At 34.8% G+C, this 25,236-nt stretch overlaps 1 protein-coding gene and 1 non-coding gene across 2 annotated transcripts in view; both read left to right on the plus strand.

Moving 5' to 3' along the window:
- The window catches only part of LOC138695114 (glycine receptor subunit alpha-3-like), a 599,107-nt gene that overhangs the window by 397,826 nt on the left and 176,045 nt on the right, over nt 1-25,236 (plus strand). The window lies entirely within an intron of this gene.
- TRNAS-GCU (transfer RNA serine (anticodon GCU)) lies at nt 17,429-17,502 on the plus strand. The gene has a single exon. It is a non-coding gene; the product is annotated as a tRNA-Ser (tRNA).

Below are 25,236 nucleotides of genomic sequence, written 5' to 3' on the forward strand. Positions count from 1 at the left end.
GTTCGTTTTTTTCTCTGTACCTACCCTTCATATGTTTCTGACGTGTCAATTTTCTTTTGTGTCTATGTTGACAAAGATAATAAGTTCTGCTTTCAATTGATCGTGGTGGTATAAATTCTCTGTTACGACGAAAAATTGTGCTGCTAAGGGAAATAATATAATTCGTAATTCACCGCCAAGCGTGTGAGTGTAATGGATTAGCAATGAAAGACAGTAAATGTATTTTGTGCGAGATCGTGCGTATTGGCTTGGTTTCCGCACAAAACCAATCCGCGGAAAGTCTAAAATTCCACATTCAGTATTCCCAACCTAACACACATAACAATTTCCCTCTTCTTACCGCTTAAGCGCGACATTCATTTTACTGCTTTAGGCTTCTAACATATTATTTTTAGAGACGTTCAATATAGTAATAATTATAAATTGGAAACTTACCACTGCAATTTCATCTAAATTGCACTCTTAATTATTGTTTTTAAACATTTGCAAAAATTAAGTAAACTCTACAACTCCACTAAAGTTACTGCATTCGTGATGCAAGTAACATTAAGGAAGCCGTGAAAAAATCAACAAGATTCCAGATGCCGATGTTATTACTGCAATATGTTATATAAATAATATTGTTAAAATATTAAAATGAAAAATAAATCATTACATAACCTTACCGTTTGTTTTAAGTTCGCATTTATGGACTGGGGGATAAAAAGACAGACGTATATCACGGCTTGCTGGAGTATACTAAACACAGAAAACATTTTAAAGCAACAATGTTGAAGATAGATATTTTTGTTTTACAAATTTGCCGTCATTGAACAGAAACCAAGATGGAGATTTCATTGCAACTAATTAGAAATTCGTCTTTCAGGTATGTAATAAACGATCTTCGCACAAAATAATGTACGATACACGAGCGGTATGTTTTCTTTCAATTCTTGGAAATTAAAAAAGCTCAACTACGTTTCGCTTTTTCAAACTTTTCCTCGAACATGAAGACTTCATCATACCGCTCTTGTAACGTATATTACTATTATATTGTGAGTGTCATGAGGACAAACAGAGAGATGATTTGGCTATATTACACTAAATACGTGCCGTATATTTCTGTGAGTAAACTTCATTGGTTGCTACAAGTATCTGCTGAACAATCGTACTATACCACATTCACAAAACTGCCAACATCATTTCACAGTTTTCACATCCAAAAGAGAAATACAGGCAGCATCCTTGTGTATCATTGCTACAACCGCAGTACCATCTAATCCGTGAGTAAATCTGAAAAACCTCGTTGTGTTGGTAATGTTAAGTGGCCCGCAGGTTGGTTAAACTAGTGCACGGGAAGTTCAGATGAATTTGCAAGTGAAAATCGTTGCGTTTCTAAGATAGTGCGCTAAACTTGAGAATAAGGAACTCCAGCTTTCAAACTGTGCCGTTACGATGATAAGCTAATGCAGCCGTGGCGAAAATGTGACTCACGAGCACATTATGGCTCGCAATGATAGCTATGCATTTCTCTTGCTTCCTACTTCTCCCAATCTCCACCCTTTCACTCACTGGAGTCATATCCGTTCCATTTGTATTTGTCTCTGACCTGCGAGTGGCGTATCGTCGCAATGTCTCTCTCGAAACCATGTACCTCTACAAAAACAGGATGGGAGGACGCATTTTTTTGCTACCAATATAATGAGAATATTAAATGTATGATTTTTTCACAAGTATTACGAGGAAAACGGTTGTATAACATAAAACGGCATTATACTATGTTACTCATGATATATTAAAAGGTTAAGTGTTGTTATTATTATTATTATTATTATTATTATTATTATTATTATTATTATTATTATTATTATTATTTCTCTGTACGTCGATCCTTTTTTCAGCAGATGTACGCATAATTCGGTTAGCTCTTCAATTTGAACTCACTGATTTACAATGTGATGTTAAATGAAAGCTAGATGTAAATAAATATCCGAAGCTTCGTTCTTTCGCTTGCTCTGTTGAAGCCATGTTCGCTACAACTGACGTTTATGAAAAATTATTTTCAAGAATGAAAATAGTAAAAACCAAATTTAGATCACTACTGACAGACAAATGCCTTCGTGATCAACTACGACTGGCAGTAAGTGACATAATTCCTGATTTCGAAACTCTGTCGCAGAGACATTCTGAAGACAGTTCATTTTAAGTTGTGATAATGTGTCCTATGTTTTCTTGTTCATTTCTTTCTTCGTTACACGTGCTAAACAGTTTGTAACCTTATACTGTATAAAATTATATTTAAGTGCTTGACGTAAGAAAAATGTAGGAAACAGAAAACGGATGTAGGTAAATTCTCATTTTTAAATAGAACTATAAATGATTGGAATGACCTACCTGCAGCGGTCTTTGAGGGCTGTCCTTCCTTAAGGAGATTCAAGAATAATTTAAAAAGTTGTATATAAAGTGAAAATTAAAATTAAGGTGACATTCAACATTTAATTTTTTTAAGGTGACATGTATTTATCTAGGCTGACGAGTTTACTTCCTTGGTTTGAATTGTAAATTATTTAAAAATAGCGTGTAAGAGGGCCTTAGACTAGAAATGTTTAGTTTAAATGTAGTTCTGTTTATAAGTATGCATAAGGATGTAATTATTTGACTTATTTGAACTGTTGTATCAGTGAAGCGAGGTGAGTCAGTGAAGTTATGGTGTTACAGTGCAGTGAACAGTTCCGATCAGTGATAATTTATAGCGTCAATGAAATGTGTTCTATAGTGTCAGTGAAATGTGTTACAGAGTGTCAGTGAAATGTGTGCTAAAGTGTCAGTGAAATGCATCATAGTGCCACTACAGGGAATGAGATGAGAGTAAAGTGAAAGACTATTGAAACTTGTGTAGGACCTGTAGATAATTATGTAGGTTGTATTGTAAAATTAGGTATTTTATTTTATGTTTTATTATTATTGTGTTAAATTGTATTGTGTGTAAAATTGTATATGTGTTGTAAAATTGTATTGTGTATTGGTTATCATTTTATTGTGTATTGTTAATATTGTATATACCACTGCCACCGGGTGCTTGGCCACTTGCAGTGTAAATAAATACATACATACATACAAAATGAAAATCCGTTAATAAGTCACAGGTGCTTCACTTCCCCTTCGGGTGTCCGCCTCCCTCCATAGGTGCTATGCACGTTGCAGGTTACACAGTGGCTCGGCGCATGATCACATTTTCGCCACGGCTGCTCTAGAGTCCGCTTTATTCAGTTGTTCCAGGGATTGTTTTGTGGATATGAAGTTTAGTACTGCGCTTTCTACATGACAAGCGATTTTTCCTCGGCGACTAATGTCTAATTATAGGAAGGAAAACAAAAAAGGAATAGACACTCTCTAAGCATGAAGCGGTAAAATTCCACTAACATTATTGTTCATTGCCTGCCTGTTGCGTAATCCGCTTCCTAAGCAGTATATATTTAAGACTATACCTATTTCAGTGAGTCACGGTAGTATTTTCTCTCGAAATCCGTAGAACGTGTGACGAAGAAGTACAGGGACATCATTCTGTTTTTACTAACAGTTCTAATATTAACCTGGCTATACCTTTGGATTAACGGTTGAGAACCGGAAACACTGTTTGCTACCTCCTTCCACGACTGGAGTTCGATGATACTGACGTAAAATACAAACAAATCACTTTACTAGGTATAGGACGGTAGAAAATTAGTTCATCCATTTACGTAAAGTAGAAAATATCGCGATTTTGAGTTTAATAAATTTATTACGTTTTTGTTTAATCAAAATACAGTACTGTATCAACAATAAGTATTTTTACTCAGGAACTGAGCTGTTCATTCGATCGTATTTATTATGCGGTGTATATTATATATAGAGAATGAAGTTAAATTGAAAAATAATCATAATATGGATATTTAAACACAATTTTGAAAATGGTGGCCGTTCATTTCGATACAGGCTTCAGTTCTAATGTGCATATTATCGCACTATAGACTATTGTACCTAATTCCAATTACCAGTTTCGTCCTTCGTACTAGTAATTCATGTTGAAATAATTCTGTACCTACTCTATAAAAGAGTACCTTACGTACTGTAAATTCAATCTTCACTTCTGTCCGAAAAGATAAAATTTTTCAGACATGCTATCTACTGTCCGTCCAAGTGGTTTTGTAGCAGGGTCGTAGAAAGAGGGGAAATCATGTGACAGTTAATTACTTAACGAGGTCCTTTTATTTAAGTTATTTTAAACAGTTGTAAAATATTACGTAGACATCCAATTCCTAATAGAAATTAATGTTTTCAGAAAAGAGCTAAGACAGCCTAGCCATTAGCTAGGTAAACGGACAACAGTACCTGTGCGAAAATGTGATTCAATATTGAAAGCTCTATAGTCACTGGAAAACGCGAACATATTTCTGGAACGTACTATACTCACTAAGTCAGTACTATTTACTATGACCTTAAGGAGACTTTGAATGCATACACGACCTTGGTTCTGTGTGGAGGAAGGTGGAAGTTTACTAGTAGAGGGGGTGGAGTGAACTACAATAAAAAAAAATCAGGTACAACAAAAATTGAAGTAAAAATAAAATGATGTCCCTGTATAATTATGTTATTTTGTGACGTCGTCTTCATAGGCAACGCCAGCAGTTCGTTCTTCCCAGCGTTTTTCAAAGATACACACACAGATCTTCTCTCTCTCTCCCACAATGGAACGTAACGTGCCCCGCTCGTGCTGATGGCTGAACATTCCGCAGTTCAGTTCAGACGTAATGGAACTGAATATTGGGTACTGATTGACAGAATGCAGAACGACGTGAAATATGACAGTTGAGCTCTGTTTGCGCATCGGAAGCGTCAATAAACAAGTACACACACTATTCATGATGGAGTATGTGTGCGAATCCAATAGAGCGGACTCCTAATGGATTGTGCTTCCAACGAACTGTATGTAGGAGTGACAGCGGACCCCATCAAAATAGCTGCACGGATTTGCAAATGTTCTCACGGCCCTTGTAAAACAGATATCCATAACTAATTTAGAATTTTCGCCGCAAATCCTTATAAGTTTAATAAAAATGAAAAACAAATTAAAAAGGATTTGTGCCGTAGCTCGCATTTGTGATTTATTCGTGAACTGTATGTAAATACAGCTGCAGGCTTGTTTCACGCAATGTTCTCATTGGCACGCACTGTGCAGTATGAAAAGTTGCAATACGTCTTCTAGAACCCCTCTCCAAATCTCTACCTCCACTGGCGCGGACCAAAGAAGTGAGGACGCGGTTTTCTTTTTTGTTTGAAGGCTTGAACTTTAGCCTTTGGCTTCCTGTACTTACCACTCCTATTCTGTGAGTGATATTTTTAGCCGAACGGTCGCGCTCTTGTACGAGTGCTGCACCGCGAACTTGACCCGGACTATGATAATGACAGTGATATTTATTTATTTATTTATTTATTTATTTATTTATTTATTTATTTATTTATTTATTCATTTATTCATACATTTATTCATTTATTCATTTGGTTATTTATTTATTCATTTATTTATTTATTTGTTTATTTACTTATTTATTTATTTATTCATATATTCATTTATTTATGTATTTATTTATGTATATATTTATTTATTTATTTATTCATTCATTTATTTATTTATTGATTTATTGATTGATTTATTTATTTATATATTTATTCATTCATTCATTTATTTATTTATTTACTTATTTATTTATTCATATATTTATTCATTTATTTATTTATTCATTCATTTATTCATTTGTTTATTTGTTTGTTTATTTACTTATTTATTTATTTATTTATTTATTTATTTGTTTATTCATTTATTCATTTATTTATGTATTTATTTATTTATTCATTTATTAATTTATGTATTCATGTATTTATTTATTTATTCATGTATTTATGTATTTATTTATTTATGTATTTATTCATTCATTCATTTATTTATTTACTTATTTATTTATTCATATATTTATTCATTTATTTATTTAGTTATTTATTTATTCATTCATTTATTCATTTGTTTATTTGTTTGTTTGTTTATTTACTTATTTATTTATTTATTTATTTGTTTATTCATTTATTCATTTATTTATGTATTTATTTATTTATTCATTTATTAATTTATGTATTTATTTATTCATGTATTTATTTATTTATTCATGTATTTATGTATTTATTTATTTATTCATGTATTTATTTATTTATTCATGTATTTATTTATTTGTTTGTTTATTTATTCATGTATTTATTTATTTATTCATGTATTTATTTATTCATGTATTTATTTATTTACTCATGTATTTATTTATTTATTCATGTATTTATTTATTTATTAATGTATTTATTTATTCATGTATTTATTTATTTATTCATGTATTTATTTATTTATTCATGTATTTATTTATTTATTCATGTATTTATTTATTTATTCATGTATTTATTTATTTATTCATGTATTTATTTATTTATTCATGTATTTATTTATTTAATTATTTATTTATGTATTTATTTATTTATTTATTTATTTATGTCTATAACACGGCAAAGCCCCAATTACAATAGACAGTACAGATTTGTTAAAAAAAAACAAAGAATTGCATATAACATAAAAATAGATAAAATAGAAACAAATGCAAGATACAAGTGTAATTACAAATTAAAAATTAGAAATTAAAAAAAAATTAGATACTACCTAACTAAAAGACACAGATATAGATATAAATGAAAAATACCAAATAAAAATAAATTAAAAAGAGTTAAGTATAGATATCATAGCCAAAAATGTAAAATGTAGCTATAATTGGCAAATTACAGAGTAAATATAACATTATGTTAATAAATTCAGTATACAGTATTATATATGTGGATATGTGGAATATATAAGAGCCAAATGAGTCAGAGGTCCAAAGCAGAAAAGTTACCCACCAATTCTGCTTCAATTTGTTGAGGGAAAACCTCGGAGAAAAACGCAACCAGGATATCAACCCTGGTCCGCTCTTTCCACACTCAGACATCATGACCGTTACTTCACAGCGGTGGACGGGGACACGCTTACAATGTAAAACAAAACAAAAACTACACTCTATCAGGGATATTTCGGTAAGTAGAATACGTCACCAAGTTTCGGGAATGAAGGTACAGTTGTGTTGGTTAGGATGTTCTATTTATTTTTGTTTCGTTTTACAAATGCAGTGTATGGGTATATGAGGAGAGAAGTGATTAATGAAGGGCATGCGATATATTCTCTTCACATAAAGCGACATTTCGGAAGAAGTCCCAGCTGACAACTAATTTTTCACTGCATTTCACTCAAAGTGTATCGTAAGTGCCCATTATCAACAGTAATCTCACTAGAGGTTTTAATTTATCTAGAGAAAATCAGAACTCCAGTAGGATTTAATTGACTATTACACGGTTAGAAGAAATAAGGTACTCTAATGCAATAACATATTAACTGACTTATAAAAAATCTATTTCACTAATATTAGCTTTACCAAAACGTTTGAATGGAGCCGCCATTTCCAGTCGACTATCTGTGCGAGAAACAAATGACGATCGCAAAGTATGTTTTATAGTATACCGTAAAGAATTTGCAGTTTGAAATGTTGGCAAATAAAAAACGGCAAATGTTGGCAAATAAAAATGGTAGGGAGGTGATAAAAACATATTCAGTTTCTCTTTGTGAGGACGCGTTTTGCGTACCTTTTAAATTTCTTCTCCCACTTCTCCTCTTTCAATTCAATTTCAAAAGTACTGTAATACAATAAAATATTAATTGACTTACAAAAATTCTATTTCACTAATGTTAGCTTCATCAAAAAGTTTGAACGCAGCCGCCATTTTCAGTTGACTATGCGGGAAACCAATGACGATCGCAAAGCATGTTTTATAGTACCGTAAAGAATTTGCAGTTTGAAATGTTGGCAAAGAAGGAAAGAAATACTAGGGAAGTGTTAAAAACAAACAAATGTTAATCTAATCATTATTAGTATTATTATTATTATTATTATTATTATTATTATTATTATTATTATTATTATTATTATTATTATTATTATTATTATTATTAAAGGTAAAGGTATCCCCGTAACATGCCATGAAGGCGTTTGGGGAGCATGGAGGTAGAGCCCCATGCTTTCCATGACCTCGGCACTAGAATGAGGTGGTGTGGTCGGCACCACGCTCTGACCGCCTTTTACCCCCGGGAGGCTGAGTGAACCTCGGGGCCGTTCTGAAAGTTTGGCAACGAGAGAAAATCCTGTCACCACCTGGGATCGAACCCCGGACCTTCCAGTCCGTAGCCAGCTGCTCCACCAACTGAGCTACCCGGCCGCCTATTATTATTATTATTATTATTATTATTATTATTATTATTATTATTATTGCTGAAATGGGATTCAAACTGAACTGAGATAATGCGGTTAGGTATATTTATTACGATTTTACAGTTAAGTAGGCTTCAGGTCCCAGGTTCAATCAGCCTCCTATCAAGTTGTGTAACGGGGCTAAAAGTTGGTCGGAGTGGGTGCCGACCACACCACCTCATTCTAGTGCCGAGGTCAATAAACCATGGAGTTGTACCTCCATGCCTCCCAAGCGTATTCATGGTATGTTAAGGGGAAACCTTTACTTTTATAAAACCCTTTCCCACTCTTTTAGTTTTGTAAATATTCTCCAAAGGATCTTTCATTCCACTAAGTACAGTAAACCTGTTTATTTACCTTCAGCATTAAATTCTCTCTTCCCAGCCTTCTCTCAGTAATGTCTGTGCCGCTATATTCCTTGGAGTTAAAGTACGAGATAGCAAAGATGTGTTCGCCTCCACTAACATGGTATTAAAGAGAAGATTGTCTTTGCCTGTCATATTTTATTAATGATGATTTTGAATTTCCACATTAAAATGAACAAATCCCATCATCCGGTCGGTCGCATTTCCCCTGCACCTGGACTTGAAAGGCCTCACAGCTCATTTCATGGAAGAGTACTTGGCAGCTTAAAACTTTCGTTTGGTGGAATTCCATGTAAGATGTTTCTCCTCTTTAATTTGTATTGCGCTGGTTTTACGAAACTGAAAGACGCCTTACTGCTAGGCGACACGTATCAACTCACGTGCGGTGTTGACAATGAAGCATCAGGTTCAAAAATTCGTCTTAACCACTTTTGGATGAAATTGCGTTAGTTGTAGTTTCCGAATCTGCTCCCTTTTGTTTAAGTTTCAATCCTTTTATTTTAAACGTCAAAAATCTACGACTTTTTCCAAAGACTTCTAATCCACTAGTGTCCTGATTCAAAACTCAACTTGTTCATATTGTTCCCATAAACCACCTGATCCTGACACAACCATGGATTCAGATGTTGATGATTCCATAATGCTCTCTATGTATTCGTATCTTGTTTGAGAGAAGAATTTGGCTGGTATTTAAAAGTTTATGACCAGTTACTTACTTATAGCTTTTAAGGAACCCAAAGGTTAATTCTGTGGTGTTCGGGTAAAGGGGGATAAGTCATTTTTTTTTTTTTTTGTGCAGATGGATTTCTCTTCCCCAGATGAACACACAAGTTAAATTAATCAAATGAGTGTGCAAAAATCAAATAATACTAGCAGTTGATGTACTTTATTTGTGTAGAAAATTATTTGCAACAAGGGTCCGAAGTTTAATTTTCATTTATCTCCGAAATCATTTTTATGACTTATATCCCTTTACCCAAACACCACAGAATTGCCGCCTTCACATAAGCCCGCTATCAGTTCCTATCCTGAGAAGATTAATCCAGTCTTTACCATCATATCCCACCTCCCTCAAATCCATTTTAATATTATCCTCCCATCTACGTCTCGGCCTCCCCAAAAGGTCTTTTTCTCTCCGGTCTCCCAACTAACACTCTATATGCATTTCTGCATTCGTCCATACGTGGTACAAACTATTAGGGAAAACACGGGAATTTTACTTGAAGCAAGTAGGTGAGATAGGTTTGGAAATAAATCCCGAAAAGGCAAAGTATGTGATTATGTCTCGTGACAATAACACAAAAAAATTCAAATAACTTGGAGCAACAGTAACAAATATAAATGATACTCGGGAGGAAATTAAACACAGAATAAATATGGGAAATGCCTGTTATTATTCGGTTGAGAAGATTTTATCATCTAGTCTGCTGTCAAAAAATCTGAAAGTTAGAATTTATAAAACAGTTATATTACCGGTTGTTCTTTATGGTTGTGAAACTTTGACTCTCACTTTGAGAGAGGGACAAAGGTTAAGGGTGTTTGAGAATAAGGTGCTTAGGAAAATATTTGGGGCTAAGAGGGATGAAGTTACAGGAGAATGGAGAAAGTTACACAACACAGAACTGCACGCATTGTATTCTTCACCAGACAACTATAAACATTAAATCCAGACGTTTGAGATGGGCAGGGCATGTAGCATGTATGGGCGAATCCAGAAATGCATATAGAGTGTTAGTTGCGAGGCCGGAAGTAAAAAGACCTTTAGGGAGGCCGAGACGTAGATTGGAAGATAATATCAAAATGGATTTGAGGTTGGTGGGATATGATGATAGAGAATGGATTAATCTTGCTCAGGATAGGGACCAATGGCGGGCTTATGTGAGGGCGGCAATGAACCTCCGGGTTCCTTAAAAGTCAGTAAGTAAGTAGGTAGGGTTTCTTATCCCTCAATATGAACTACCCTATGCAGTTGGAATCCAATAAAAGGAAGGCAACACTCAAACACTGTACACAGTAAGAACTAACAAGGCAGGCGAGTGGCAGCACTGCTGTGACGTAGGATAAGTGCCGCGGGTTGAGTTCGAAGCCACAACCATATGGTTGCTGTTGTTGCTCAATGCTCTTCTCCAATCGCATAGATTTTGCTGCCGTCGAAATCCAATTGAACTGCCAATCTTAATGAACGTCGCTTCCGCTGAAACTCGACTGTCACTGTGCAGCGAACTGATTTATTGCAGCTTATCTTTTCGCCTTAAGCGCCCTGCCGAGACCGGAGAGATCGACGCCATTTTCGCTCCAGAACTTTTCCTTCCCCAAGGGTTATCATTTCATTATAACTCCCTGAACTCTCTCTCTCTTTTCCGAACTCAACCTTCAGTAATTTCGTGGACTATAGCTACTCTCAAAACCGATGACTAGGTTTGTAATTCAGATACATGTAAGCTGAAATTAAGTTGACTAATTGGAAGTATATGTGACGTCACAGCGCGAGTACAGGTACGTTCGTATACAAAATAGTAGCCTACGTATCGTCTATTCCAGTGATGTCAAAGCAAACGCATTTTTCTTACCTTGACGTCGTGCGCGGGCAGCAAGCGCTAAGTATGGAAAGAGGAAGGGTTGTGTATATGAATAAGCAACCTGTTGGATTAAGAAAACAGTGGTGCACAAACTTCAAACGGAACGTGAAATTTTATGTCGTTATTTTTATATGGCTTCTTTCTGTTTGATGTTATCTATATTGTCTGTAAAACAAAAGTAATGACACTGATTTCTTAATATTGCACTTGTGCTTTAAATCTTAATAACATAATAGAGAGTTAAGAAGGAATATTCACTTAAATTCCATAGTAGTATAATATTATACTGTATTAAGTGGATGAAACACATCATTCATAAAGAAAGTGATATTCCAAAGAAAGAGATTGAGTATGACATGATAAGTTGGAATTTATATTGATGGTATCTTTAGTCTTGCAAAAGTAATCAATAAACTAATCAAAACAATATTACAGTACAAAGCAAAGTTACCTAGATACTGTATCTGTTTTAAGTGTAACTCATATTACATAACAAAACTCTTATCGCATTATGCTTTTAAGGTGATATTGGTGAGGAACTTCCTATCATCAGAATATTAAATTATTTTCTCGAAATCTGCTGAAGCTATAGAGCTGACATTTTTACGACACATGGGCACGTAGCTTTTGCTTATGATGTAACAGTAGTTGCTTGTTAATTCATTTCCTTACAAACAATTTCCATGCGAATATTTTCAAAATGTCAATACACTATCTTCAGTAATACGTATATACGGTATATTAGATTTACGAAAACATTCTGTAAGGCTACTAAATAAATAGGCCTATATCTGAAAATTTCACTTTTCTATACGAAAAGTTGAGAAAATATTTCTTTTGAATAAAAAAATCAAACTTGTGAAAAATTAGTATTAAAATTAAAACTTACATTCTTATAATGCACTTATACTTCTCAGGCAAATCTAAAAATTAACGTGGATACAGTTTTAATAAGTTCTCTTCCCTTTATCCATTGAATCAGTGCTGGCCATCCCTGTATATAGCTCGACCAAGCGGCATATACTACCTCTTTCGTCTGTCTCTTTCCTTTCCGCTGTAAAGCGCTCAGGCTCTCCTGGGCTCTAAAGCGCGCGCTTGCTCCTGTGGGCATCAATTGACATGCCTGCATTAGGGGATATAGTGCACATCGGTTTGTCTCTGCTATTTATAAACACCCTGTGTAGATTATACTTTGTAAGTGTCGAAAAATGTGTTGCCTGCTTAGTTATTTCTGGAGAGGAAGACTGGAGTGAAATCTTCCACCCTCTTATTATGTCTGTGTATCCTTGGCCGTCATTCCTTCTTTCTTCTACATGAAATATCGCCGCGCTGAGCCAGTAGAAGATGCGGGGCTGTGTAGAGAAGAATAACTCTCCAAAGAACGGGGAGAGCTCTTTGAAAATGAGGACATTCCTCTCTGAGATAATGCGAAGCAGGGGATAAGAAGCAGCCTTCAGATTCCAGGCAGTGTTCACGCACCTCGTCCTCTACTCTCCAGGATGGATGATTTTCTACCTCTAAGATAGTTTCTAAACAAATTTATATAACTTACAGAGACACCACTCATGGTCTCACCCTCAGATGCGCAAGGAATTTAAAAGGTCTTCCTGATATCGGAATAGGTTAGAATAGCATTATGTGCTGTTTTATTTATAACATAAGTACTTACTTACTTACTTACTTACTTACTTACTTACTTACTTACTGGCTTTTAAGGAACCCGGAGGTTCATTGCCGACCTCACATAAGCCCGTTATTGGTCTCTATCCTGAGCAAAATTAATCCATTCTATATCATCATATCCCACACCCCTCAAATCAATTTTAATATTATATTCCCATTGACGTCTCGGGCTCCCTAAAGGTCTTTTTCCCTCCGGCCTCCCAACTAACACGCTATATGCATTTCTGGATTCGCCCATACGTGCTACATGCCCTGCCCATTTCAAACGACTGGATTTAATGTTCCTAATTATGTCAGGTGAAGAATACAATGCGTGCAGTTCTGTGTTGTGTAACTTTCTCCATTCTCCTGTAACTTCATCCCTTTTAGCCACAAATATTTTCCTTAGCACCTTATTCTCAAACACCCTTAACCTATGTTTCTCTCTCAAAGTGAGAGTCCAAGTTTCACAACTATAGAGAACAACCGGTAATATAACTGTTTTATAAATTCTAACTTTCAGATTTTTTGACAGCAGACTGGATGATAAAAGCTTCTCAATCGAATAGTAACAGGCATTTCCCATATTTATTCTGTGTTTAATTTCCTCCCGAGTGTCATTGATATTTGTTACTGTTGCTCCAAGATATTTGAACTTCTCCACCTCTTCAAAAGATAAATCTCCAATTTTTATATTTCCATTTCGTACAATATTCTCGTCACGAGACATAATCATTTACTTTGTCTTTTCGGGATTTACTTCCAAACCTATCTCATTACTTGCTTATTTATAACATAAGTCATTATAATTTTGACTGGTTACCATAGATACAGATTTAGTCTATCGTTGCTGAGATAGATTTTATACTCCTGCTGCTTTTATTATATAGTGGAGTTAAACGAAAGAAAACTCTCTCATTGACTACTGAAAAAATAATATGACTATCAGAAGCGTAATGTAGTTCCCATAATATTTATTTTTTCTAGTACCCTGTATTAGTTCATGCATAAATTCGTAGCGTTTTTGTTCATCATTAAAACACTACGTTGTCAGGAGATTGTGTTATCGTTGTCATTTGTTATTTTGGAATGTTATACTTGTAAATACGTCTTGGATTTCGCGGATTTGAAGAAATGTTGTGCTATTTGTGACCTAAAATAAGAGGAGATGTGGGACACATGCATTTTAGCTGCTCCCTGTAAGGAACCTCAAACTACAGGCATTTGCAAACTGTTGTTTGCCTGGAACTAAGGACGTTATGTTTCTTGCCGAAATATATTTTTTCTTGGGTAGGTGAAAAGGCTTTTTAAATCTGTGTATTTCAAATTGTAAACTTCCCTAACAGAAGTTTTTTTTTTTTTTTTTTCCTTTTAGAGAAGTAAAAGGCGGCCGGTAGCTCAGTTGGTAGAGCAGCTGGCTACGGACTGAAAGGTCCAGGGTTCGATCCCAGGTGGCAACAGAATTTTTTCTCGTTGCCAAACTTTCAGAACGGCCCCGAGGTTAACTCAGCCTCCTATAAAATTGAGTACCGTGTTTTCCCGGGGGTAAAAGGCGGTCAGAGCGTGGTGCCGACCACACCACCTCATTCTAGTGCCGAGGTCATGGAAAGCATGGGGCTCTACCTCCATGCCGCTCAAGTGCCTTCATGGCATGTTACGGGGATACCTCTGCCTTTTTTTAGAGAAGTAAAATTGAATAAACCCCCTAAATATGTAGATTTGTGTAATATCAAACCATAATATGTAATGTGGGGTAAATATTTAAAAATGTGTAGTATCAAATTTTAATATATTAATGGTAATTACAAGATTCGCAAAGATTTGTTATTTATATACGGTTAGGTTGGAAGGAATATAATATGTAATTACATAAAAATTCGGTCCCTAATTATTATTATATTATTATTATTATATTATTATTATATTATTATTATTATAATATTATTATATTATTATTATATTATTATATTATTATTATTATATTGTTATTATATTATTATTATTATATTAATATTATTATTATATTATTATTATATTATTATTATTATTATATTAATATTATTATTATATTAATATTATTATTATATTAATATTATTATTATATTAATATTATTATATTATTATTATATTAATATTATTATTATATTATTATTATATTAATATTATTATTATATTAATATTATTATTATATTAATATTATTATTATTATTATATTATTATTATATTAATATTATTATTATATTATTATTATTATATTAATATTATTATTATTATATTATTATTATTATATTAATATTATTATTATATTAATATTATTATTATTATATTAATATTATTATTATTATATTAATATTATTATTATTATATTAATATTATTATTATATTAATATTATTATTATATTATTATAATTATCATTATTATTATTATATTAATATTATTATTATTATATTAATATTATTATTATATTAATATTATTATTATTAATATTATTATTATATTAATATTAATATTATTATTATTAATATTATTATTATATTAATTTTAATATTATTATTATATTAATATTATTATATTAATATTATTATTATCATTATTATATTAATATTATTATGATTATTATTATTATTATTATTATTATTATTATTATTATTATTATTATTATTATTATTTCATTAATGACCACATCTCTTTTTTGGCTGAGTATCACTCAATATTCTTATCTGAAACGTTCTCTTTGTTGCCACGGCTACACTGCGATATTCGTACAGAAAAAGCTGTTGTCACGAAATGTGATTTCTGCATTGACGGATACTTCACTTGCTCTTTTGTTTTTATTTGAAGTTATAGCCAACAGGCGATGCGAAATGATAGAATAATACGTTTACATTGATTAGATGGCAGATCAAAGCAAACATGGGCTGTGATTTTTATTGATATTTTCCCGCTAGTGTTTTTCTGTCCCTATCAGACGACCTCTCTGACAAGCTCTTGTCACTCAACAGAGGCTTTGGAAGTTGACTGACGATTTTCGTGTATACAGAGTGTTGCAGCGAACGTGTTCAAAAATTACACGCGAAATAGGGGAAGCTCTACTGAACATTTTGAGACAGAGAACTTGGGATCTGCAAAGACAGATTAAGGAGATATGAACTTAAATGCGAGGGGATCCAGGAAATAACGCCCGTTCGCGCATACCCGCCGCGCAGCTGACTCCCCTTCCTTGTTTGAAGGTTAACTGGCTTCCTTAACATGTGTTCTCATAATGTTGTGAGTACTGGTTGCAACAAGTCGCCATTGTGCATTTTGTGTTACTTCAAAATGAACGACGTGATTGATAATCCCACCGACTGTGAGGTGAGGAGTGTGATTCGATTTTTGAATGCCCGACATTTGAAACCTGCAGAAATTTACCGGCAATTGAAAGAAGTGTATGGTGATACTGTAATGAATGAAAGAAATGTGAGAAAATGGTGCGAAATGTTCAACAATAGGCGAACATGTCCACGATGAAACTCGACCCGGACGCCCATCACTCATCACAGAAGACCTGAAGACTAAAGTGAACGACAGAATCTTGCAAGACAGGCGCACATCACTCGACGAATTGCTGAAAGACTTTCTGGGTGGTACGCGTTTTGGAAGTGATGAAGAGTTGAAGAAGACAGTGAACACCTGGCTTAATGAACTGGCGGCAGAGGAGTATAACACGGGAATTCTAAAGCTAGTGAACAGATACGACAAATGTTTAAATGTAGGTGGTGATTATGTAGAGGAGTAAAGGAAGCTTCAGTTATGTAACAGACTTTGTTTTTTCAAATAAATATATATATTTTTTAATTACTACAACAAAACGGTCGTTATTTCCTGGATCCCCCTCGTACTTACTTACTTACTTACTTACTTACTTACAAATAGCTTTTAAGGAACCCGGAGGTTCATTGCCGTCCTCACATAAGCCCGCCATCGGTCCCTATGCTGTGCAAGATTAATCCAGTCTCTACTATCATTATATCCCACCTCCCCCAAATCAATTTTAATATTATCCTCCCATCTACGTCTCTGCCTCCCCAAAGATCTCTTCCCTCCTGCCTCCCAACTAACACTCTATATGCATTTCTGGATTCGTCCATACGTGCTACATGCCCTGCCCATCTCAAACGTCTGGATTTAATATTCCCAATTATGTCAGGTGAAGAATACAATGCGTGCAGTTCTGTGTTGTGTAACTTTCTCCATTCTCCTGTAACTTCATCCCTCTTAGCCCCAAATATCTTCCTAAGAACCTTATTCTCAAACACCCTTAATCTCTTAATCAACAGAAAACCACAATTTAAGTCACATAGTATTGTGTGCACTCATAGTTGAGTTCTGGCGTTTTGTCAGCTCACTTGAGTTGTGTGGATGCAAAGGAAAAATTTTGACGGTGTCGTGTATGGTTCCTGGGGTAGCTCAGTTGGTAGAGCGTTCGCGCGCTAAGCGAAGGGTCCCGGGATCGATACCCGGCTCCGGAACAATTTTTCCTTGAAATTATTCAAACCTGCTTTACAGGGAGCTACTACCTGAAAGCCAGATTTACCCTTAATCTCTGTTCCTCACTCAAAGTGAGAGTGCAAGTTTCACAACTATACATAACAACTGGTAATTTAACTGTTTTATAAATTCTAGATGTAAAAAATGAAAAGCAAGACATTTTTCCTGAAAAAGAAAAATTTTCTACAAAAAAGCAGGACATAAAAATGTAACACTAATTTTGAATAATTCTGATAAGAATATGAATTGTTGAAATTGGTGTATTGATACAAGACTATTAGTAATAATATGTAGATTATAAATTTACCTTTTTCATTAGTTGGTTGCTGGCACTTCTCTGATAATCAATTTGTTTAAGCAATCACTTTTTCCTTATCATGCAGTAAATAACGATGAAAGTCCATACAAGAGAGATGTCTTAAATTATATTTCACAAACACAATTCCTTAGCATGCAGCCCGAAAGCTCCGTTTCAACTAAACACAATTCCTCTGATGGACTCCACACTAAAACGGCTTATCCTTTATGAGAGAAAATGCTCTCTCCACAGATCTGAAGAAGGTCGGAGTTCAATTCAGGACTTAGTGCTTCTTAAGAACTTAGTTTATTATCTGTCTAAGGGATAATAATACTCTTCACCAGTTAGGTTCACTCCGTAAAGTACTGTTTGAGATCGCAGAACTGGTCAAACTGTTTAGAATCTTGAATGTCCACTTGTTTACTTTGCAGGTATTATAGACATGGATGAAGTTTATGAAACTTAATAGTGTGAATATTTTTCAACTTCATCCACTGGAAACATTTTAATTATTCCACTTACGTCATAACGTACATCGCGCGAAAATTTGTATTTCTATATCCAGTAGCATTAAAAGCAGGACAATGTACAGTTTTCTGCAATGCTTGGCCAGACGCAGGGCACGCTCTTAGAAAGCAGGAAATGTTCTTCGAAGTCCGGACGTCTGGTACTTATGTTCGAATATTGCAGGACAGTAATACAAATAATATTGTTCTTCCTCTAAAATATATCGTCACGTGAGATGTAGGCCTACAGGGCTGCATACCTCCAAAACGACACATCTAGGAGAAAATTGGTTGTCTGAAAAAATGGCCCTATATACGATATCTATCTATCCCTCCGAGTTAGGCGCAGAGTTCCTGAACCACCCTGTATAGTTAGATCTTGTAATATATATCAGTCAGATGACCAAAAGTAGAAATTATAGTCGCGACGCTGTTACTCCCGGCGTGGCTGCTCCTCTTTGCTTACGTCTTAGGAAGTGAAGGCTCTATAAAGTCTAGGTAGGTAGTATCGTTCGCCATTTTTGTTCTTTCGTTGCCGAGCTACCATACGAGGAATCTAATTGCCACACGTTAAACATTATCATGTCGTAGCTCCTATGATAATAAATCAAACACACTGTAATTCAGCAAATAATTGAGCGGCAAATAACGTCTTCGTGTCTTTCTGCGAACGCCAACGAAAGAGCCAAAATGGCGGGCGATTATATTAAATATTTATCGAGCCTTAGGAAATGCATAGCGTTATCAGGAGCGAATCACAAGACACACACGTTTAAATGTAGCCGACCTGCAACGTGATTGGCTGCCGGAAACAACAGCGACGGGACTATAGAATGTGATGCAGTTAAGAGCAAGCCACCGTTACACTGCATCATTTTGTTTACATTCGCTTTCTTTCTTTTTTTTTTATAATTTAGACCGGCCAGAGGCCATTTACCAAAGTTATCTTTGTTTTCTGTTTTCGTTTTCATTTGTTTGCTTTGTTTTACTTACACTAATACAAACACAACACCCATGCCCGAGGCGGGACTCGAACCCACAACCCTTCGGACCAATTGATAGAGACATGCCGTGCCCCTACCGCTTGAGCCATCCGGGCCGGCGAAAAATTCGCTCCGGCGCCGGGGATCGAACCCGGGTCCTTGTTTCTACGTACCAAGCGCTTTGACCACTGAGCTACGCCGAAACTCTTCAGAGCGAAGAAAGCAAGGCGTGACGTCATACTGTGCGGCACTCCTAGTCCGCTGTATCGAGTTCGGACGCCAACTCACTCGAACATCATTCCTCCAAATGTTGTTCAAATATCTGTCATACTTTTCAATACGCAAAACTTATTTTGTTCTATATAGTTCAACAGATGTACTCCGTTTCGCCAGGTCCACTGAACACTGACACAAATGATATGCGTCCGTGTCATCTTGGGCACGCTAAACCTTTGATGTGACGGCAGAAAACAGAAGAACCATGGACGACACGATCTCTATCGTACAGGTTAGCTCCCACCTCTCAGATAGGAATGCGACGGGGATCGATTGCAAGTCTGATTCAGTGGTGGTTTCGGCGCACCTTGCTCGGAGCCAGTGGCGGCTCCTGCGTATTTCTTAAGAGGAGGAAAGAAGTTAACAGCACGAAATGACACCTTCTTGAATGAAACATGCTATAAATTAGCCTATATGCATACATGTAAGACCAGGTAGTGTTGGGATTGGCCTTCCCTTCTGTATAGCAATAATCTGTTCTTGTGAACTGCGTTTCCTAAATTTTCCAAAATATAATATGTTTTTACTTCCATTCATTGTTGAAATTGCACAAATTAAAATTACAAGGAAATTCACAATCTCGCAGCATTTTTCATGCACATTTTTCATGTTGGGAGAGACCAGCTACTAACACGTAATCGAACCGTTTTACGGAAATGGGAATGAGAAATAATCTGAGAAAAGCGAGAACACTGCACCCACCCACGTGGTCTGTGTTGCCACAAGTTCAACATCACATGCTTTTGAAGAATGTCAGTTCTTGTAAAGTTATACTATCATTATTGTTCAAAGCTGTCGGTGGCCGATTAATTTTTTACGTTAAAAATAATGCAGTTTGGAGTACCTACTTTCAATTTCAAATATATTTGTACAAAACTGACAACTTTGCTGTTGTCCTGTCTAGTACACAATGAATGGAAGTGAATTTCAGGGGCCAAAAGATCTGCGATACTAACGTAAAACTACTTCCCCTTTGTTTTATATAAACCCGACTTTAACTTTCAAATATCCTTGAAAGTTTCAAACCATGAATAGTAGCCTATATAAAGGGCAATGACTAATACTTTTGATTTATAATTTTAAAAAAAAAAGTTTACATGGTGTTTTTCATAGCGTTGTTAAAACTGTTTTTGTTGTCTCTCCTCCTAGATGTGTTATAGCCTGGTTGAATGCAGCATCGTTAGATGGCAGCGGTAGCGAGCTTGCTGCACGACCAGTCGGTTTCTATATTTCCCGCCCATGCGCTGATTCAGAGGAGGATCTCCTCCCTATCCGTTCATTTACTTGCTTTAAAACTCTGCTTCTTTCTCTGGCCGCTAGCGCGCTGTTGTCTATGTGTGTTAACTGCAGTAGAGGAGGAATGGATTGACTTTCCTCCACACAAACAATCTCGCATCCTTCTCACAGTTTTCTAGCAGCACATGAGTGCGCGTGGTTTAAAACTCGATCAACCGAGGTTTTCTTATAGCTGTGAACTTAAAAATTATCGAATCATCCTCGAATTTGAAGAGACATACTTTATTTGACATATATTTTCAAAAGAAGAAAAATGTGAGGAGGACGTTCCTCCCTTCCCTCCCCCGAGGAACCGCCACTGCTCGGAGCAGTGGCGTATAGCCTAACTGGACATATCACTGAGCTCTTCCGAATGTTTAGAAATTGTAATGCAGTCACTCTCTCAAGCGAATCGCGAGTTCATAAACATTGTCCGTGTTCGCTGATGCCTAATCCAAAATGCAGACAGTTGCAACGCTCCTAAGGGACATTAGCACTGGGTTTTTGACAAAAATAGTAAAAATAAATATTTGTGTTTTTTTCACATAAATAATTACCTTATACATTTGTTTAACAATCTGTCCTATATGTAGCCCCCGATTACTACCTTTAAAGATCTCGCGACCATTTTTAAAATGCTACACCCAGGTCTTCTGAACCTACTACACTCACTAAAAATGATGTTTCCTCAAAACTACTTTTTCGGTCAATAATAAAGATCTCAGCGGCTTCTATTTGCTCCGATTTACATGAAACTTTGCAAGAAGATTCACCATACTGCAATACACAAAGCTGTGCATGGAATCGGCTCTTGACTGAAAACTTTTCATGATACGAATTTTTAACGTCTAAAAATTAAAGAAAATTGTCTATAGTAATGTCACTCGAAGTCTGAGATTTATTAGGACTATTTCGTGAATAAAATAAAAAAAGTTAAATAATATAACCCTAAAATTCGCTTACAAAACGTTAATAATTGTTCATTTATGAATACTTAACCTATTCAGACATTGTGGAGTCGAAATAGATGAATATCGATTACTGCAATAAAGAAATTGAATGTTATTCAGTAATGCCAATTGAGAAAAGCGAAATACAGGTTTAACAATGTTAATTACGTGCACTGCGCTTTTCTCTTGTCATTATAACAGAAATACGTTTTTCATTATCTGCTGAAATCATAATTTAATTTAAGCATTTTATAGTATAATTACAAATAACCTGATTAATACATTAATTAAATGAACAACTGTTATGAAGGAGTGTCATTTTCTTTAGATACAATAGACATGGAATTAGAAGATGAAGATGTAGATGTGGAAGTAGGATTTCGCACTTTATTTAGTACAATGGATTCATGCTCATCGATTTACGTGGAAACAGTTGGCGACACTGATTAAACAAAAGAACAACCATGCGATAAATTGATGGTGATAAATCGAGCTGCAGAAATTATCGCTATGTATGACTGTGATTGGTTGGAGTTAAAAATTTCGTTTACACTTCATTGGCCGAAAATGGAATGACGTCATATAAACGAAATAGTCAAGCAAAAAATAAAATTTGTGAGAAAATTTTTATCTCGTGAACCAATTCTCAAATTTAAAAATCCATAAGTTAAGCACTTTTCTTTATCATGAAATGTAAGTCCTTCACACAAAATTTTTGAAGACAAAAACAATTCTGGAGTCGTCAGGGAATGTTATGAATTTACCTGTTGAGTCAGTCCATGAAACAGCATCAGATTGTCTTTAAGAACTGAGCTACACGTGATTTTGTGCAAACATGTCAAGGACCTATTCCGATTTTTTCTGGAATCTCTTCATACACACCTTATGGCTAGTCTTCTTCTTTGCCTTTCATGTGATGCATTTAGTATAGATTCCAGGCGTTTCCCTGGTTCTAGAAAACTTCACCATTTCGTATGTCCTGCTTGTTGCCTACATTCAGGAAAGTCCGGAAACTTCTTGATTGACCCTCGCGCATCTTGTTTCTGACCCTCGTGCATCTTTTTTCTGATGTTTTCATTATTCTTGCTTAGGAAAAATTTATTCCGGCTATGTCTCTGCTTATCATTACCCTAAAATCCTAATACAATATACGAAAATTAAATCTTCGTCCAGCATTTTGCCTCATATTCTGATTCCAGTATTCTTCTAGGGCTTTGACTCACAACCGTGGATACTTCCTTACGTCTTCAATTATTAGCTCATATTATGTGCCTAAATACTCAAATTAAAATACTTATAAAATACTAGATCACTGTTGTAAGCTAAATGCGAGTTTTAGAAACCTGTCCAGTTATCTACTATGCAAGCCCGTTCCTTTTTCCGTACTACCATACAGTCCTTAATTTTACAAGTGACAGTTATATCTACCAGATGTTTAACTTATTAAGCTTCAGAATATCCCTAATATCTATATATATAATTTTAACTGGTAATGGAAATTACGGGAAAACGACTAAACTGATTTTAATGAATGACCCGTCATTTTGAAGCTTGGCATCCAAGGATTTTCATAAAAATAGTAACTTTCAGTGAAACGTTAGTTTTCGTACATAATTTCCCTATTTTCCAAATATGTCGACAGTTTTGAGAACAAATTTTATTGAATTTCAGAATAAAACAAAACACACACTACAATAAACAATAGACTATTACACGAAGGCCATGACCTGCAGGATTGCCGACATATTTAGAGCTCAAATTCAATTGGTTATTAAAAACTTCGAGACTTACTAAAAATAATTTATAGGTCTGATTCTGCAGTGTATAATTTTGTGAGTACAGCTGTGTATAGGATATTCAAATCTACAAAAGTTGAGGTGGTTTGATGACATTATTATCATTAGAAATTAAATATTATTGTAGTTAATGTCATGATGCATATATTTTTCATTAATTATACATAATATTAATGCTATATCGATGACATGAAAGTGAAACGTTTTGAGGTTATGTAAGTAGATGTAAAGAATATCTTAATTTAGATCTTCATTTCTATAATTTACTGAGTGGCGGCTATATATAACTACAATAATAGACCTAGTATTGTTATTAAAAATAAAATATTTTTATACTTATTAATCAAGTGGGGTTGGGGTAATTTTCATATACTTAATGGCGGTGTAATTGTCTTCAGTATTGGCTCGAGAGAGCGCAAAAAATGTAGTTCCTAAGGAAAGACCAAAAGGTATTACTTACTGATAAAATAAGAGGCCTAGAAAATTTTGTAATCTCCAGATCATTTCACCAAGATCTCTTAGCAGGATAAAATTATTTTACGCTCTACATTTCAAGTTCTACATGCAGCAGCTATACCAAGATGCTATTATTCGAAAGCTTAGCAAATCTGACTTTTTTAACTTTCACCTACAATAAAATTCACAATGACCTGAAATAGCTATTGCTATCGTCCTAACATTGTTACTTGCGTTTTCGCGTTGAAACTCAAAAACTGAAGGTGGATAGGTTCAAGAAAAAGTATTTGGCATAAAATAACCATTCAGAGGGAGTACGTGTCATTATTATGGAATCAAGTAGCTTTCAAAATGTCAAATATTCTTCATTGAAAATAAATCTGAAAAATTGTTATTTTAACGTCTAACGAACTTAGTTTGCAGCAGCATTTGCTGTACAAGCCACTAGTTATTGCTTTAATTATTATCTTGGCCTGGAATCGTTTTATGTCTCCTAGGTAACCGGCATCCCAGGTCGTTCAGCACGTTCATTTGTTTCCTTGTGTTAGTCTTCTCATTTATGCAGTTTTGCCATTATTTTATATATTAAAATCATAAAAAAGTTAGATTAGCCTGGTTATTACAATTGTGATAATAGCGCGAAAGTATTTATCTCCCTTTCGCCCTCCATTACAAATTCCTCTTGATCGTGACGGCAAGTTAATAAACGCTGTGCTGTAGTTCATTTCGCCGAGATCAAAACTGCAATTGTTCGCATCAACTCTCCTCAAGTTTTTAACTCTTTGTAAAGACCTAGTTAGTTGTTAGACCATTTCGCTCCAGTCTGCAGTCAGCTGGCGTAATAACACTAAAAAATATGACGATCGGAGTCATAAAGCGTAGGAAACTGCTGTCTTTTGTTTTTACTGCCTTTTGCCCGCTTTTGCTGGCCTTTGAATGTTCAGATCGTCGCAAGAAAATTGCCTAGCTAACATCTGTCAGCTATAACACAGCAAGGTGACTAGGAATTTAAACAATTGGCCCTTTCTTTCGTTTCCTATAGCATTTTCGGAAGGTACTGAGTCAAATTCAGTGCACCTGTGTGCGATTTTATGAGTATGTGTCACAGTCGTATAGGAACTGAAACTGTGTCCCATATTTGCAGGACAAGTAAATCCACTTACTTGTAAATGACA

Source organism: Periplaneta americana, chromosome 2 (genome assembly GCF_040183065.1).
Source record: "Periplaneta americana isolate PAMFEO1 chromosome 2, P.americana_PAMFEO1_priV1, whole genome shotgun sequence".
Taxonomy (NCBI): domain Eukaryota; kingdom Metazoa; phylum Arthropoda; class Insecta; order Blattodea; family Blattidae; genus Periplaneta; species Periplaneta americana.